The sequence below is a fragment of the Ceratosolen solmsi genome, unplaced genomic scaffold (genome assembly GCF_000503995.2).
Source record: "Ceratosolen solmsi marchali unplaced genomic scaffold, CerSol_1.0 scaffold10, whole genome shotgun sequence".
NCBI classification, from domain to species: domain Eukaryota; kingdom Metazoa; phylum Arthropoda; class Insecta; order Hymenoptera; family Agaonidae; genus Ceratosolen; species Ceratosolen solmsi.
Genome location: NW_011948412.1, coordinates 64,354 through 72,427, shown reverse-complemented (window position 1 = coordinate 72,427; position 8,074 = coordinate 64,354).

The window sequence follows — 8,074 nt, the reverse complement described above, 5'->3', positions numbered from 1 at the left end:
TATTGTATGTAGCTTTTTAAGTTCCTAAAACATTCTAAAAAAACATAAGTATAATATTAGGTATAAATATATACAATAAACTATTTACTTTAATTTTTTTTCAATTAAAATTTAAAATTAAAATTCCTACAATTTCTTACTCAAAGGAAGATTAATATAGAATAATTAAATGAATTATATTTTTGCGCATCAAGTATCTAATGTAATTTTAGTAGTTTAAAAATTATAAAATAAAATTATCTAAAAAGCAAATACAACAAATAGAGAAAAATATACAAGTAAGTTTAATGTTCTTCTCAATATACAAACAAAAATTTGTATTGTATTGTAATTATAGTAAATAGACAAAATTAGAATTTATTTACAAATCAATATAACTTTAAGGATTTAGTTAATATATAAGCTATATATTTAACAATTTTTACATACATGTTTTGAACTAAATGGTTTCGTATAGAAATACATGATAAAATTAACTAATACAATTATAAATATAATTAAAAAAAATGTACCCACGTTCAATTTTTAAAAAGTAACAAAATATAATAATTTTTAGCATACTTAAAATAATATGAAAAAGGTAATATTTTCATATATATTGAAAGAACTATAATAATGTCATATTTGGAGTAGGTACGTGAAATTATATAAAACAGTTATTTTCATATGATATAAAATAATATAACGCTATATAAAATATTTGATATTATAGTTTACAAGAAATCATTTCTATAAAAAATTAATTTATTGGTTCAAAATAGTTAAGTAGTTTTATACAATAATAAAATATAAACAAACCAAAAAATTAACATGCATAGAATATATATACATATATTTACTAGGAGTATAAAGGAAAATTTTGATATAAATTTTGAAAATATGTTTTAAATATATATGTTATCAAATTATTTTAAGTGTCCGAAGATTTATTATCAATTCATATAACATCTCATTTATACAAGTATATAATTGATTCAATTTTTTATATATTCTATTTAAATATAAGCATATTTTAGTTTATGCATTAAACTGCTATTTTCTATTCTTCAATTAATTATATTCTATATGTAGGATGAATTGAAATGACTACACTGGAAGTTAAGAAAAAAAATGCACCAGTTCGGTAACTAAAATTTTTACATTTTCTTTACTATTTAACTCGGTCAAGAATGGTTATTGACTATGCTTATTGACAATGTTTATTACTAAGTAAAGGCATTTTGTAATATTCAATATACAGTCAATTAAATTTTCAAAATTATATCACTTTATATATTCTACGAAATTTTAAATTATTTTTTAAAATATGTTAGTAAAATATTAAAAATCAAACTGAGTATTTTTAAAATCTATATATTTTTAAAATCTATAATTGATGGATATTTTTAAATGAGATTATTTTAAATTAATATTAATTATGAAATTTTTAGTTAATATTTTATTACAATGATGTAATTTTTAGTTTAGTAATATTAAATTTGAACAAAGAATAAGGAATTTTTGTAAATAATTTTACTACTATTACAAAAACTTTTATAATAAAACACCACTCTCACTATCAAAATTGTTTTCAGTACTCATAATCATTATTTATAAGGGAGTTAAGGTTTACTTGCATACATTAGTCTTTTTCGCTAATTCAATTAATTTTTTTAATTATTAATATATTGCTCAAATTTGCTTGCTTTTATTTTATACTTTTTTTTAAAGTGAACTAACTAAAATACAACTTTAATAAATTTAGATTTATTAAATTTACATTTATTAAGTATGGTAAAATTTTATGTATATATTTCGTTATGATATAATCCTATTTATTATTTGGCGGCAGTAAATAAAATTAATTTTATTTTAAGAAATCCAATGTAATATCTGAAAATTTGAATATAGTGTTAAAAAGATGTAGGAAAAACGTTATAAATGATATTTTAGTTATAAAGATGAAATTTTTTAAATAATGAAAATAATGTAAATTATATACCATTTATATTAGATATTTTTATAAACAATACAATTAATAAATAAAATAGAAAAAGGTTATAATACATTGTTTCATTACTTAAAAAAAACTATATAAATATTGAAAATTAATTATTCTAGAGTACAACTAAAAAATATTTCAATAGCATATATTATCTGTATAAATGTAAATATATAGTAATAAGTATAGTAAAGAAAATATGTATAAAAAACTGAATTATACACTTAAAAAATAGAGATATATACATAGATATATAGACATTACAACAAATGTTGAATACAAAATAAAGAAAACAAAAATTTATTACGGAAGTAATCAAATTAGATATTTTGAAAATTAATAGAGTCAATATTTTATAAACGACAATCCAATTTTTTTAAAAATGTTTAATTACTTTAATGCTAAACCCTACAAAAAAGACAACTGCATAATTTATGATGTAATTACATATTAGAAATGTTTAATCACATAGTGTTAATACAAATAATTTTATCAATTAATCTTAATTATATGTCTATATTGTTATTGGATTATTCAATTAAATTACAGTAAAAGAATATGAAGGATAATTTAAATGATTCTTCCTGTTTTTGGTATTATTGAAATAAATGAATTGTAAAAAAAGATATCCTTTCATATAATTCTCATATTAATTGAAAAATAAACAATACATTATTATTATATTTCTAATTTATATGTATTGTATATCTTTTCAATTATATTAGTAGTCATTTGTTTTTGTACAATAATGATGCTTAACTTGAATATATTTGTGTATTAATAAGCAAGTTTTAAAAGACTGAGTAATTTCACAATTTTTTACAGTATCCAGTTGACCATCTACACCATTGAAAATATACATATTATCAGTATAGGAACCACTTCTCTATAATACATTAATGTAAATTTAAAAATGTAATAATTAAACTTAATTGGTGGAATTAATTAATGTTAATACACTTTTATAGTAACCTTCTGAGGTTATAATTATGATTGCTTACAAACTTTACTATGTCGTGTGATAAGCATTTGATCCATACAAGCAACATATGTTGCTATATTAAAATAAATATCAATATCATAAACCATAGCATTTTTTTTTAAATATATATTTATAATTGTAAAATTTAAAAATAATAATGCTTATAGATTTTTCAATTTAATGAAGCTAATGCAGTTTTTAAAATAGTTTTTAAAAGTTTTTGAAATCGCCATTTATGAAGGTATAAAAATAGCATGAGCTGATTTCCAAATTACAAAAGATGTTGCAGGAATAACTAATGTTTTTCACGAAGAAAATAGAAATAAGAAACTTGGTTAAACAAGTAAGAAGCAATGAAGTGATTAACAGAATATTATCAGATTTGTGGATTAGAAATATAGATTAAGTTTATAAGAATTTTCATAAATCATCAAAATAAGTAATATCTTATTTATCTAAAAAAGTAAGTTTTAGGTAATTCTATTATTAAAATATGTATTCTTTAAATTTATTACCAGATTAAAAATGAATATCATATTCAATGTTTTACTAATATAACTTTAATTTATATATTTGGTCAAATTCATTATAATAGTTTAATAAAAGTTATATATAAATGTAGTTACTGTTTAATTAATGAATCTTATATAATTGTAAAATATCTTGTTACAACTATATTTAACATTTCTTAAATTATTTATTTCTGAATTATAACCTTCAGTACTATCATTTATTAAAAATATAAGTTTAAGTTCTCTTATTTTAAACTTCATTTTATAACAAATATTTTTAAACGCTTAAAAAATCATCACAATATTTTTTATTATTTTGTGTATATATTATTATCTAAATCATTATGTTCACCGTCAAATTTATTAGCCGCTCATGTTTTAATTATTTTTTTTATTCAATATTATCAAAACAATTTGTAAAACAAAATAAAAATTTATCAACTTTTTTAACTACAATAACATTGATTTTGTGGTTAGACATGAAATTAATATCAATAAAAATTATAATTATAATTTTATTTCATTTAAATATAATAATTAAAAAAAATTTTTTAAAGTATTATAATTGCAAGTTATTTAATAAAATTATTAATTTTCTAGTCTGCATTCATTACACAAAACAAAACCAATTACATTTGGTTCATAAATATGTGTTATTAAGATATTAAACTTAATTTTGTAGAAAAATACACTACATTAATCTTGATAACGTCAATCTTTTATATCTTTTATGCATATAAATATATATATATATATATTCACTAATGATTTAGTAAAATTTCAATCCTACCAATCAAATTAATATTGTATAGTGGATTCAAAAATATTATTATTATCGTTATTATTATAGTTATTAGTTTAGTAGATAATATTGATAATATTTAAAAACTGAATGTAGCTTAAGAATAACTGGTGATTTGATAAATAATTGTATATTATTATAATAATATATATTAAGTAATTGAATACAATATTTAAATGTGTTTCAAATTTTTTTTTGTTTTGTAATAAGGTATATCTCAAAATTTAACTATATGTATAGTAATATAATATAACGGATCCTAAATTCTACAGAAATGATTAAAGAAAATTTAATAAAGTGAAAAATATTATTATTATTGAGTATTATTAAGTGAAAAATGATTAAACTAATAAAGTCTTACATGACACGTGTTCTTGTCTGTTCACAGTGTAATTTACGACTTACAGGTTTTATTAGGTAACACTTATTTTTCATAAATATCGTTGGTATTCATAATATAAGATATTTCTTTTTATATTATCAATTGTAGATAAAATATTTATTTAGTTCCATACTTTGATATAAATATATTTATCGAATATAATCAACTTTTATTTTTTTTTTATAAAAATCCTTTTAATGAAAAGTAAAAAATAGAATTTTATATACATTTATACATTCTTCAAGTTTTTTAATTCTACAAATAATTTGTTGAGCTATATAGTATTAATATCTCAATTTTTATTTCTGTGAAATGGTGTATCAGTAAGGAATAAAGTTTATATATGTAAAATAAACAAATATTTAGTCAGTCAAAATTAATTATATAAAATACATTCAAAAATTAATAGTTTTTATTTTTTTTGAGCAATTGGAATTTTATTAATAGATGACATTATCAAAATTATTTATAATACTATTATAAATATAAAATACTTATTTTGTGTGAATTAAGATAATGTATTTTTAATATTTTTTTATTAGTTTATCATTTAATCTAATAAAATATTAGAAAGTAAGGTTAGCTCACTGTGATTTCTCATTTAAATTTTTAATATTTAAATAGCATTACTTCTTGTATATATTCATATATCAATTTTTTTTATTATTAACGATTGCTTAAAAAACTTTCATAGATATAAATTTTGTTCACTTTATGTTTTTAAAATTATTACAAAATAATGTATTTAATAGTACTAAAAATTTATGAAAATTACCATGAGATAAAAATAATGCATTAATATAATAATGCATTATATTCAATCTAATTCACTGATACTGAAATTTCAGAAATTTTATTAATTTTTATGAATTGTTATTATGGTTATTTAGTTACTGAATATTATAATTTTATAAAAAACAAAAATAACTTCAAAATGAAAAATCTTAATCTTTGCCACTCCTCTTTTTACAAAGTACAAATACAGAATGTTCATTAATCTGATTCTAATTCTTGCCTAAGTCACATATATGAATGCGATAGAGTAGTATGGAAGTAGATATATTTTTTAATCATTATAACTTAAAAGAGAAAATGTTTTATTGCATACATAAATATAAAAATAAAAATATCCTCCCTCTTCCCAAAAAAAAATTAAAGAAATTTTTCGAAATAAAAAACATTTTTTCATAAATTATTTAAATTTAGAAAAATAAAAAATATGAATACTTTTTTATTATTATTTGTTCATTAATTAAAAAAGTGTTTTGTATAAAAAATTTTTTATATTCTGTTTTACGAAATAATAAATATTATTTTTACTCTACGTATAATTTAAAACAAAATATTAACAATATGTATTTTTTTTAATATTTATTTTAAGTTAAGAAAATGAATTCATATGATACCCAATTAATGTTAGATACTTGTAACTTCTAAAAATGTTGCTGGTCTAATAGATCTTCTCTTGTCATTATTGTTTTTACAATATTTATTATAATGCGAAATAAAGTAACCATTACCAAACAAATATATTTATTTAACGGCTTAAAATAGTTTTTGTTTGTAAATACATGTGTAATATTATTTACAAGTATATATTCCATTGTTGCATTTTTTGAATGCCTTTAGCATGCATTCTTTATATCACGGAACTCTTTTATAAGAATCAAGATTTTTATAATTCTCTTAGAATTTATTTAAAATAATAAATTTATCCTTTTGAAATTGTGAATTTAGTTTTTTATGAATTATTCGAAAAAACTTAAATTTTTAATTATTTAACAATGTTGATTATATTTACGCAAGCAAAGATGCGACACTTTATAATTACAATATAATCAGTTTATATATTTGTAAATTTGCAACAGAAAAACTATACCTATACCCAACAAAATAAACCTATTTTTAAAAAAGTAATAATCAAATGGTAAATTACACACATTATTTACTTACATTAAACCTATAATTAAAATTATTTTAGATAAATAATTTACTTTTAATTATTTTTATTTCAATTTACTTCAATAACTCTATGAATTTCTTAATTACTAATCGAAAATAATTTATGTAGTTTTTATCTTTCAGTTTCTTCTTAGTTTTTTCGAATTACTTTTATATTTATTTTACATATCGATAGTTTACATTTATTATAATAAATATTTTATGCTTACTATTTCAATACTTTTACAAAATATTTTTTAAAAAATCTAAGATAAATGATATGTTGAAATAGAAAAAAAAGAAAATTTGCTTTGGAAAAGTAAGAAATAGACGATAGAATCGTTATGTTTTTCTTTTATTTAAAATAGGAACAATTTTAATAAATACGTACATTTTTGTTGATATAGAATAAATGTTCAGGCGCTGCAATATTGTACAGCTTGTTGATACACGAATTAGTTATTATCGGATTGTGCAGATAGTAATTAGTATTATTGGCATATTATTTTTATTAAAATTGTAATGATAATATAAAGATACATTTTTCTACAAATTATCAAGTCTTGTTCAATGTAGAGGTACGCTTGAATAAGAAAATAGAAAATATAAGTATATCTTGTAAATTGTTTGAATTTGTATGCAAGTTTAAATTTTTTATTATAATTATTGAAAGAAACATATGTTTGTGAAAATAAATATGGACTGCGAAACAGTAATATAGATCTATTTAATTTAGCTTTTGTAATAAAACTCTCCTATAAACTATAAAGTTATAATAAATCTAAAGCAATATTTAATCAACGTTGCGAGATAAGAAAAATATTTATTTATTACATATGACAATCAAATTCTTAATTTTTTGTACGTTTAAACTTGTTATTCATAAAAAATTAAGCTAGGCAATTCATAAATTTTATTAAATAATCATTAACTGTTTGTATGATACTATTTCCATATTAATGTGTTATGTAAAATAAAGAATATAGTTACATTGGATTTGTTAATATTTATCAAATAACTTGATTAAATATATTTTTAAATTATTTTAACACATACACATTCTATTTTGTATCGATGCTCTTTATGTACCTACAATCTTGTTTTAACATAGCAATGTCTTATTAATTATTATATTTAATAATTTTAGAAAGATGCCATAATAATTGCCAAATTTTTAAAACACATTTTTTTAATCTGTGGTTAAATCGATTTTTATATTTGATAATGAATGTTGTTTCTTTTATTAATGAATTGCAAGAAAAGTAAATACTAGTAAGTAGGTTTTAGGTTAAAAAGATAATTTACATATAGAGATAATGTATTAGGCTAATTTTAATTTATTACTATAATCGTTATATATATATAAATGACTAGAAGACAGTCTACAAAGATTCAAGGATGACGATTGGTAAAATGATCGCCGTTATAACAGTGATATTGTTTTCTTATAGCAAATTATGCTATAAAAATACTA